Below are 11,336 nucleotides of genomic sequence, written 5' to 3'. Positions count from 1 at the left end.
AGCAGGCAGTCACTCTTCTGCAAGCACTCAGCCATTTGACCAGGAGAGCTGTCCTCTCTGAGCTGAAATTGGTGTCCCATACAGCTGCACACACGGCTCTGCCAGCAGCCAGCCCATGTGGCAGCAAAGCTGTGCCAGCCGAGCTCCCCTTGGGGCACCAGGCCTCTGGGCACTCCGGGTGAGCGAACCAGGAAACTGCATTTTCTCTCTCCACCTCCTCAGCCTCCTTTCAAACCCATCTTTTTTTTCTTTTAATACTTTATCAAGGTTAGGGAAGAGACTGCCATGGGAGAATCTGAGCAGCTTGGTGTGTGGTCAGTGGGCACACAGCCTGCCTGGTGCCACAGGCAGTTTTCCATGGTGCAAACCCACTGACAGCTCCTCCCCTTCAGAGCAGGGTCAGCCTTGAGAGGTTTAAAAAGTTCAGCCTTAAAATTAAATAGTGTGAGACAGTGTTGACAGATAAACAAGCAGTTCAGACATATGTTTTACAGGATTTAAAAAAATGTTTTGTAGGCCTGGCAGATGGGCAAGTTGGGAATTAATGGCTGAGTATTCCAGCCAGAATTTGGAAAGTTTCCCACAGAATGGGAACTCCTAAGTTTGGTGGGAGGGAGATTCAAATACTGCAGACAGCTGGAAAGCAAACTCAAAACAGGCTGCTCAGCCAGAATTGCTTCACTCACTGTTATAGTTTAACAAACTGTGAGTGCTGTGGAAACAAGACCCTAAATCCAGGTTTCAGAGGAGTTTGCAGAGAGTCTTTAACTCACTGGGTTCCAGCTTTCCACAGCCTTCACGGGAGTGATTCTGCCAGCAAACTGCAGATGTGACAAACTCCAGGTGTGACCAGAGCCAGAGCTCTGTGGTGCTCCCAGCGTGGCCCTGCAGAGGTGCACAGCCACAGGAGGATGATTTTACTGCCTGAGCTCCTCCTCTGTCTCCAGGGACATTCACTGTGCCACAGGCTGCCCATCCTGGCCACAGAGGGGAGGGATTTGGTCACTCAGTGACAGGAGCAGACGTGAAGACACTGACCCCAATTAAAAGTGGTTGGATGTTCTAAGGCTGCTCCAAATCATCCCGAGAGCTGATCAGATCTGGCAGGGCAGCATGGAGCAGCTATTAGGAAAGATGATGAGACCTTGTCTGTCTCTTTAATGAAAGTCTGGAGGTACCAGATAATCATGATGAATAGTGCTTAGTGGAAAACCTCCTGAATGCAATTAATCAAGTAATCAAGTAATTTTCTAGGCACTGTAGGCAAGTAGAAGGATGAATGAAATCACAGAATGCTTAGGGTTAGGAGGGAAGTTTAAAGATCACCTACTGAGTCCCTGATAAGGGCAGGGAGATCCACTGGGCTCAGGTGCTCAAAGCCTTATCCAGACTGGCCTTGAGCTCTTCCAGGGATGTGGCTCTGCAAAGCTGCTGCTCTGGATCCAGCTTGGACAACGGCTCCATGCAGCTCAGCCAAGCAAGGCACCAACTGGTAAAAATCAGGTTTGCTCTCAATATTTTAAATTAGGGACAAGAAAATCCAAATTGTTTGTGTTTTGGGGTTTTTTTAATGCCTGCAAACTCTTGGTACGATATAAAAAAGCTGGATGTTTCCTGCAGTCCCTTGTCTGTGTCTGGATGCAGTCTCCAAGATGAGGTGTGTGTTCCATGGCACAGCCAGGACACTGCAGCCCCACAGCAAGCCCAGGCTGAAAACCTCTGGGAAAGACTCAGGATGATAAAGAAAAGAAAAACAACTATTTCTGATCACATACTTTAATCATGGTCCCGTGAATTTATTTGACATGAGGTTTTGGTATTTATAGCCAGACTTATGCTTTACTTTTTTATATAATAGTGGATGTTTATTTCTCTCACCCATTACATCCCATCCCAGAAACTGCACAAATTTATGACAAACACAAAGTGAGGCTGATGCACTTTCTTTGTAAATTTAGAAGCTTTTGGCACCTGTGGGTGTCTCTAGCGCACAGCTCAGTCTGCTGTTGAACTCCTGAAAATGTAAATCCTTCAGTGTTTCATTTCAATAGTGACTGAATTTTTCCACGTGGGCGGGGGAAGAATTTTCCAGTTTCATTCCTCGGAGCTGCTGAGCTCGGAGGTTTCCCCTTCTGTACAGAAGGTGGCACTGGAAGCACAGGAATGAATTGTCATCACCTGCTTGCCCTTACAGAGGGGCTGGTGTGTGGGTAACCCTGCCAGGACACCTGGGAAGGCAGGCGCTCCCTCTCCCAGGCAGCGGGGTCCCGTCTGGCTGAGGTTAATTTCCAGGTGAGCGCAGGTACCACAGAAACATCCCAAATGTCTGAGCCCCACAGATGAGCCGGGCTCCGGCGGGATTGTCAGAGCCCAGCGCTCGGGATGGAGAGAGGCAGACCCAGGCACCGGCTCTGGGGGTAACCGGAATAAACACCTGTACCTGCAGGGGCTCAGGTTTCCCCGTTTAGTCAAGGGTGCAAGCTCCTTTCTTTGCAATGCTGGAGGCGCTGCGGGAGCGCTGAATTCACGCCTGGCAGCAGCTGCTGCTGGGGATGGAGCAGCTGCTGCCGGGGGAAGCTCAGCTGCAAAAGGCGTGTTTGTGTTCACAGGGCTGCTAATGTTTCCTTTACAGCTTTGCCAAATGCAACAGGTTTGAAGAAAGTTTGTCCCAATGAGAAGAAATGAGTTGGGCTTCCTTCCCGTGTTGCCTCAAGTCCCGTCTCAGGGGGAGCAGCCGTGACCTTTGCTGCTGGGATGCAGAGGGAAGGTTGCTGAGCAGCTGAGAACTTCAGCAGGGCCAAACACGGGTCTGGCCGAGGCTCAGGAGCTGGCTGCACATCTGGCAGTTCTCTTGCAGCCAGTGCCACGGTCTTTAATTTCCGTGCTGTTTCTGGCTCTGTTTCTTGTGTCCAGCAGGAGAGGAAAGTTAGGAATGGAAAACTGACAGATCTGTGTCTGTGCATGCCTGGCACTGAGACCTGCCAGAGAAGCTGTGTGGCTCTGTGGAGCTCTGCAGGACTGCACTCCACCCTCTGATCCTTCTCCTTGGATCCCTCCCCACTGTGCACCTTCCCCCTTCCAATCTCCACCAAGCTCTTTCTGCCAGGGGTCCCCACACCTCCTGACTGCTACTGCAGCTTCTCCCTGCACCCCCAAGGCCATTCCCCTCTGTTGCCCGAGGTCAGAAGCTGGCTGCAATTTGGAGTGCAGAAATGGCCACTTGGGCCACTCTAATCGTGCCTCCAGCCATCTGACAGGGACTGTGGTGCTCTGCTTCTCTCTGGTGCTTTGCCTGGATTTTGTGTGCAGAAGTAGGGGCTGGGCTGTGTCTGCTGTTCTCTGGTGTCTGTTTGCTTTCCTTGAAGCCTTCCTAGAGGAATTATTTGTTAAACAAATTGAATGTGTTGGGAATAACACACAGTGGCTCATAATTCGCTGCCGTGTACCACTGAGTCCAGTGGGGATTTCTGCTCCATCACTAGCACAGTGCTGGGGCTGAAGAGAGCACTCTGGGAGGTGCTGCTGCTGCTGAAGACATGACCACATTCATTGACAAGTAGAATTAATTTGTTGGGTTTTGTTTGCATGGATTTTACCAGAGTAAAATCCCACTTATTTTCCATTTCCGTGCCATGAAAAGTGTATTGATTTTTCTTCACTTCTGATTGTTCACATTACTGGATTGCTTTTAAATAGTTGACAGAGATCATTCATTTTCCAGCTCCAGCATATTTTACAGCCTGTTCCCTGTTTTATGTGTGTGTGCTTTGGGGGAGTTCCACAGTTATACATCACGATGATCACCTGCAAACGGCAGCCCTGGCAGGAGGGAGGAAACTCTTCCCCCGTGGGGTTTTTGCTCCCTCCTGCCTTCTCCCTCGCAGCTTCTGCACCTGTGTTTCACTGTCCTGACCTAGAAAGAGGAGCTGAGGCTCAAAAACCCTCTAAGCCAAGGAGCAAAACAGGCCAAAGAAATAGCATGGCCACATAAAAACCAGGGGTGTTGGGAGAGGTGTTGGTTAGAGGGAGGACATTAAGGGCTGTCCCTGGTGTGTGTGAGCCCAGCAGGGGAGGGGCAGCATCCTTCCAACCAACACACAGAGGAATGAGGGAACCTCTGGGCATTTCTTCAGTGCAGAACCGATGGGTTTTGGAGTGCTGCCCCAGCCCAGCTCCTGTCTGCCCTCCCCTGAGCTGTGTCACCTCTCCAGGCTGAGACCTTTGGGAGCCAGAACTGCCTGGCCCTGTTTGCCAGCACAGCTCCTAAAGCAATGGGGCCCTGATTCTACAGAGGCCTCAGGCAACGGGGAGACAGGGCTAATAATGAGAATTAATTATTCATTTATCACTTCACTCTCAGTGAGTAATCTCCAATAATCATGTATAATTTGCTGCTTCAGTGAATACTTTGATACTAAACAGAGCTGGTAGAATGAAGTCACAGAAGTGAAAACCCTGTGTAAAAGGAGTGAGAAAATGGTCAAGACTAAAAAAAAATATCTAAGAAATACTTGTGCATAATCATTTGCCCAGATCTAGCAGTGTCCTGGATAAGCACATGGAAGGCAGATAGAGACAGAGATTGCTCAATCTCTTCCCCAGCTCTTGTTAGAGAGTCAGAGATCACGGTATGATCCCAAACAGGAGCCTATGCTCTGTGTCCAGAGGATGGTCCAGGAGATCATTTTGCCTTCTTTAACCTCCTTCTGTGGTGAAGGAAGTGCAGTAAGGGAAAGCTGCATAGCACTGAAGCAATTAAGTAGGGAATTAAGTATTCATAAGGCCTGAATGATTGGGGCATCCAGAGTGCAGACCAAAGCCAAGCCTGCCCTGGGAAGTCAGGGAAAGCTGCCTGCAGTGCTGCTCAGGGCGAGTTTGCATGGTTTGTGATAGTTCAGTGACTCATTTTCCCATTTGCCTTTTCCCATGGCTACGGCGTGCCTGACCCACAGGGCTGTGCTCTCCCACCGCGTGCATTCACTGCAAAGCTGTTTGTGGCACAGGCAGATTCCAGCAGCCAGGAGCTGTGGTGTTGTTATGGGAAACTGCTGAAACATTGTCTGTTCCCACATGGAAATCTCTGTCAGAGGCAGATTGCACTGTTGTATTTTAGACTGTGGTGCCTGCTCACATTATCCCTCGCTGACGTACAGTGATGATGCATATGTTGGATCTCACAATGCTGAGAGAATTAAAGCTTTGGAAGTGTTTACCTCCCCCATTATTGATGTTCTGTCAGTTGCAGCGTGCTCATATTGTCTGCAGAGAAACTAAAGGCAGTGATAAAAATCACTGAGCTTCTCTTCTCATCTAAATCTCCAGGTAAGAAATGGCATTTCTGTATGTGAGCAGCACTGTTTGGTGACACAAACCCTTAAACCCTTACCTGTTTCCCCTTTCAGTTACAGGATATTTGTTCAGTTTTTCTTTTTTTTTTTCCTGGACAACTTTTTGAAGCATCACTTGGCAGATTCTATTTACTCGTGCTTTCCTCTCTTATATCTATTTTCACAGAAGTATTAAAGCCTTTATCTTCCATTTATACATTCATAAGTGTGTGTCTAAAGTCCTGTTGGTGGGATGAAAAGCTAGAGCTCTCCTGTGCACTGAGAAATGGGCATTTTCAGAGAGAAAACAGAGTATAACATCCTAACGCTATCAGGAATTCAGATATCTCATGTTTTGGACAGCTGGTTTGAACATAAAAGCACAGGAAGGGATTTACTGATTTTCTATTAAGGCACCTGAACCAAATCCCAGTGTCTGTGTGAGATGCTCCCAGTGAAGAGCAGGGATGCCTGGCAGAGCTGATCAGAACACTGCAGGCTTGGCAGTGCCAGGCTGGCAGCCCAGCAGCAGGGCAGCCACCCCAGCTGGCTCAGCCCCACTGGGAGCTCACCCTCCTCTCCAAGGCACCAGCCTGGCCTACGGGAGGGTCAGGGTAGGAGCTGCAGCTTGGGAGCTCTCCTCTCCCTGTGCTGGCATCAGCAATGCCCTGGGATTCACAGCACCGGATCCAAACTTCCAGAGCATCCCCAGCCTGCAGCCCCAGTGCTGCTCGCTGCTGAGCGAATGCTAATCTTTCATCTTGCAGGCATGTCCTGACACTTAATTAATGCTTCTGAAGTATTTTAAAGCCCTCAGATGGCAAGCAGGCTAAAATATTGCCAGTCCCTGAGGAACCTTCCCCTCCAGGGAGGACTCCGGGTGTTTTATTTAATGAGCAGCAGTGTCTGAGGACTGTCTTGACTGATTATTTCTGAGGCAAAGCAGCAACACGTTCACACCATGCTGCTGAATTTTAAATGGACTCCAGTTTATTGTGGGAACACAGCACTGGAGCAAGCACTCCCTTCTGCACTCCTGCAGCCAGCCTGGCCAGAGACTCTTCCTGCAGGAACTGCTCCACGGGGGCAGAAAAGGCACCCACAGAAACCAGTGCACCATGAACAAGCTGGGGAGGTCCTACCTCTTCTCCCTCAGGGAAAGTTGTGTGGAGCCAGGTGATTCATGTTTTCTGCAGGAATGTGTCTTGCTCACCTTTCTCTGTCTCTAGGTCAGGCAGCCTTGGCTGCACTGGGCAGCATCTCTTCTCACACCCTGGGAGTGCTGGGCAGCTCAGCGATGCTGATAAACAACTTTATGATAATGCAGATTATGTAAATGTACCCGTTTTCCTATAATTTCTTGTGCTACCCATGGGAGCAAGTATTTTCTGGTGTGTGAGCAGGCTGCAGCATTCAACCTGCTGCCTTTTTTTAAAATATGTTTTACAGGAGCAGAGCTGTCTTCAGAGGTTCTCTCGCCTGATACCTGAACTAGTGACTGTGAACACGACGTGCACCGTGTGAAGCCAAATAACCCTCCAGGAATTCTTTCTATTAAAATAATTGCTAGGGCAGGGGAATACTGCAAACAGCTGTGGTTCATCCCATAAACATATTCTGCCTCCTTTTGGAGCCTCAGCCTCCAACTGATGCCAGAGCCTGTCAGCTGCAGGAGCAGTGGAACATATTTCCTTTGCAGAAATGAAACGATTACTGATGAATAAATCTGTTGTGCACAGACCTGAACTCCCCAGTGCGTGCTGCATATGCAAGAGGGAAAAGTGACAGTGTTTCACCCTGGAACGAGCTGGAGCGACACTTCATCTGCTGAGCCGTGGAGCTGCTGTGTGTCAGCAGCCTAGCAACACTGAGCGTGAGGGAAAAATGCCCCAAAATCAGTCCAGCACTCAATGGCATCACCTTGCCATGCAGTGCCCTTGCTCTGGCAGGGAAGCAGCTGTCCCATGTCCTGGGATGTGCTGAGGGAGGCTCCCTGCAAGCCCAGCATCCTCCTTTTGGCAGTCTGGTGGCACAGGGCTGAGCTGGGGAGGGTGGGGGCCCTGGGACCAGGGGGTCTTGAGGTCCCTGGGTGGGGGCAATGGGCACTTCCAGGCTGTTTGCTGCTACAGCAACCCAGGCAAGAGATGAGTCCCTGGCTCCACCGATCCCCGAGCTGATGCCTGGAGTGGAGGGGAGATGAGATGGACCAGAGAAATCCCTGCAGCTGTGAGGGGACGTGAAGGAAAAATCACAGAGGTCACTGAGACCTGTATGTGCCCTAGCTGCCTGGGCTCAGTGTCACGGAGCCAAACCCTCTGTCAGGCCGGTTTATTTCTGTCATCACGCCTGAGGGAGGATGAGCAGCGGGCACGGATGCCCTGATGTGCTGGTGGCTGTCACCAGCCCCTGTGTCACAGAGGTGCTCCTGCCACCTGCCTGCAGCAAGGTGAGGCTCCGCAGGGACTGGGAGCACTGCTCGCCCAGCCCTCCACTGCCTGTCGGGTTGCTCAAACAGCCTGCACTGCATTTGCAAAATATTGTTAATCAAGAGCCGCGGTTCAAGGCGTTTGACTGGCACACCCAGTTAAGCGGCAGCAAACACGCTGTAAAACCACTGTGCTGGGGCCACCTTCCTAATGAATGCAAAGTGGAGCAATCAATCAGGGCCGGCAGCCAGCGCTGGCACCGCCTCTGCAAATGCAAATTGGAGGAACAATAACGAGCGTTATCTAATTAGTGCACGCAGCTGCAGTGTTACAGCCCTGTATAGGACACACCTTGTTAAATTTCATGGTGTGTATCCCAGAGCGTCTGAGAAGATGATGGAGGTTTGCACGTGCACACCTTGCAGAGCACAGACAGGTGGAGCCTTGGTGATAAATGCATTACTCTCAGCAGGTGAGCTCTGGATTGAGCAGAGCCAGGATGGGCAGCAGACTGGAATGGACCTTGCTGTCCAAGGGTCAGACCCCAGTGAGCCTCCTCCTCTAGCCCAGGCTCCAGCACCTGCTCTTAGCACCAAGAGGAAGAACACCTGGGGCCACATTTTTCCGTGAGGCACTTTTACTCAAATCCACGTCAGAAATTTGGTGAAAGAAATATTTCAGGCAATTCTTTCGCCTTTGTCGCTTTAATGTTCAGCAATATCTGTTCTTCCTGTAAGATCCCTGGTGACACTGCAGGGGATGGTGGGATGGTGTTTAAATATTGATGTTTTAGCAGCTTATGGTTTTAATACAATTTAAATTATGCACATTTTTATTGGACTCATAGGTTCATCAGCAATTAGTCTCTCCCAGCTGCACAGGAGGGTGTTCAGCAGCTCTGTATTGATTTCTGCCTCAACCTCTGAATTTTAGAGACTGGCAACATCTTAGTGCCTTGGCAAGGTAAACAAATCCACAGGCCCTTACTCGAGAGCTGCTGGTTAGCAGCCATAAATGTGTAATCAACAACTCAGTATCCTTGGAATTAGATCTTCTTAACAATCATTAGTTTCATCCCTTGCCGCTTTAATAAACCTCTTGGTAGCAGGCCAGAGCCAATTATACGTGTGCTTGGAAAATTATAAAAGGAGAAAAAGTCTGTGTTGCCACAAGTAAGTGAAAATTTTAACTGGCCCAAACCTGTGGCACGTGTGGGACTCATCTGTTGTTTATCAGAGGCTGAGCAGTGAGTACTGGAGACACATTAGAGAAATTCTGTATTTATTTTGCACATTATAGGTTCTTCCACCTGATGCCAAGCTGGCATCAGTGCACAAGTCCTGCAGCCCCTTTCACATTTCTTCTGTGGGCTCTGTGGACCAGAGCCCCCTGCCCAGCACGAGCCAGGGTTGTGAGAGCTGCAGTGAACTGACATTGACTCCGAGATGTTTTGTGGCAGGATCCCTGCCTGGTGATGCACGGCAATGCTCAGGAGGAGGGTGGCTGGCATGACACAGTGACCAAATGACTTATTTATCTTCTGAGTGTGACGGGGAACTGCTCAGCCTGGGGCCCCAGAGGCTGGTTTTCCATTTCCCCCTCCCTCTGCAGCCCTGGGCAGCTCATGGAACATCCCTGGGACCAGCGCTCTGCTCCCACACATCCCTGTCTCTTGGAATGAGCCTTGGGGAAGAGCTTGGAGCCCTGGAGTGCTCACTCTGTTCCTGTTTTGTTCCCAGTGCAGGGGGATATAACAGATGAACACCCCTGAATCACAAAGTTTTTGTTTACATTTGGTTTCTGTTCATTCAGAGGGACTTTTGCAAGGGGCAGTGAGAAGAGAACGTGCATCTGCACCAAGTCCAGTGGTTGTGTGGGCTCTTGCTAAAGAAAATCATTAATAACAGATCCACCCATCCTTCTCCAGGTGGTTCTTATGCCGTCCTGCACAAGACATGTTTTTTTGAGAGAGGTGATAAGTTTCCAGAATGTGCCATCAGCTTTATAGTCAAGCTGCTGGCATTAGGAGAGGAGAATGGGAATGCAAACAATAAAAATAACAGATGGGAGGCAGATGTGATAAAATGGAAGCATAGGCAAATTATAAAACCATTCAAACTGCTCATGCAGATAAAATCAGGAAACAAAATCACATCTGAAATCACAAGGACTGGGTGTCTGTTTGAGGAAAAAGTGATTGACTTTGCTGTTTGTTAGTGGAATTGGTGGTGGAAGTGCTCAAGTTCAAAGTCCTGGAGGAAAAGCAGGGATTTCTGCTGCAGGGAAGCTCGGGCTGTGGCACCTTGATTTGCTGCTGAGGAGCATTTTTGCTGTGGAGGCTTAAAGATGGTATTTTTTCTCAACTCACACTGCAAATGTTAATGTTCATATTGTGCCATATTACTTGACTGCAGTGACAAAATATCATCCAAATAATTGAAGAAACACGAAGGGAAAAACACCCCTCAAAAACCTAAAGGGGAGATGAACATGAAATGGAAACCCCAAATAATGCTGGGCTCTTCTGGAGCTCCACTGGGTGTGCCACAGGATCTGCTGGGGCAGCAGGGCTGGGGCACACGGTGACAAGGCTCCCAGCCTGGGGAGCAGGGACCAGGAGGGCACCAGGAGGAGCATGAGATGATTTCACATGACCCAAAAAGACCTGCTACACTGGGGCATCTGAAACCACCCTGTCTCCAGCAGAAGCTGGACAGATCTGTGCCTACAAATCAGGCTCTCAGTTTCTAGTAATTAGCAGATTACAGACTTCCTGAGCCACGAGTTGTGTTGGGAACAAGGGGCTTAAAAGCCACAGATAGGTTTCTCCTCTGAATTAATTGAATCTTCTTTTGAACCCATTTATCCTTCTGGCTGTCACACATCTCACCATTTAATTACACAGTGCCTGGGGACTTCAGGGGCACCCCTTCCCACTGCAGCAAGCATAAGGAACAGACATCCAGTCCCACCCTCCTCACACCACTCACACAAATCTCACTGAGGGTTTCCACCACATCTGATGCTTATTAAAGCCTTGTTTTCTGAGCACAGGACTGGGAGTCTGGCTTCCTTTTCTTAATGAATTTTAAATTTTTTTTATTTTATGTGCCCAAAGAAGAGGGAAGAGGTCTGAGTATGTTCTGAAACCTCTGTTTAGAAGGTAAACAAAGACCCTCTTTGTTCTCAAAGATTGGCTTTATTACTCTAAATTTACTAACTCTTCCTGATACAGGGCTTCCCTCAGGATCACAGCATTTGGAATGTGCTCTGAAACACTTGGACCATGGCAGTGAAGTGGGAGCTATAGCCAGGCAGTGTCTCACTCTGCACTGGAGGTGATCAGAAATGCAGCTTCAAACACAAATGGGGGAAAATATAATAACAGGGAGGGGGAAGGACTGAACCTTTCAAAATGCTCATGACCTCTTATTGGCTTTATGCAATTATATCCTTATTTATAACAGGATCAGGTCAGAATTAGGATTTTTCTACCAGTATTTATGATGATGCTGGCAATTATTGATGAGTCTTTGTCCTGCAGAGTAAATAAGTGATTAAAGTTTTCAGTGACCTAATATCT

The 11,336-nt window shown here is 49.0% G+C and overlaps 1 long non-coding RNA gene across 1 annotated transcript; it reads left to right on the top strand.

The window, feature by feature from the left end:
• The first annotated feature begins 4,933 nt into the window (after nucleotides 1-4,933).
• Nucleotides 4,934-9,634, top strand: LOC135283672 (uncharacterized). Its single transcript, XR_010349338.1, has 2 exons — nucleotides 4,934-5,322; nucleotides 6,777-9,634. It is a non-coding gene; the product is annotated as an uncharacterized LOC135283672 (long non-coding RNA).
• Nucleotides 9,635-11,336: the final 1,702 nt, after the last annotated feature.

This window comes from Passer domesticus, chromosome 19 (assembly GCF_036417665.1).
Source record: "Passer domesticus isolate bPasDom1 chromosome 19, bPasDom1.hap1, whole genome shotgun sequence".
Lineage (NCBI taxonomy): Eukaryota > Metazoa > Chordata > Aves > Passeriformes > Passeridae > Passer > Passer domesticus.
This window is presented reverse-complemented; position numbering and strand designations above follow the sequence as displayed.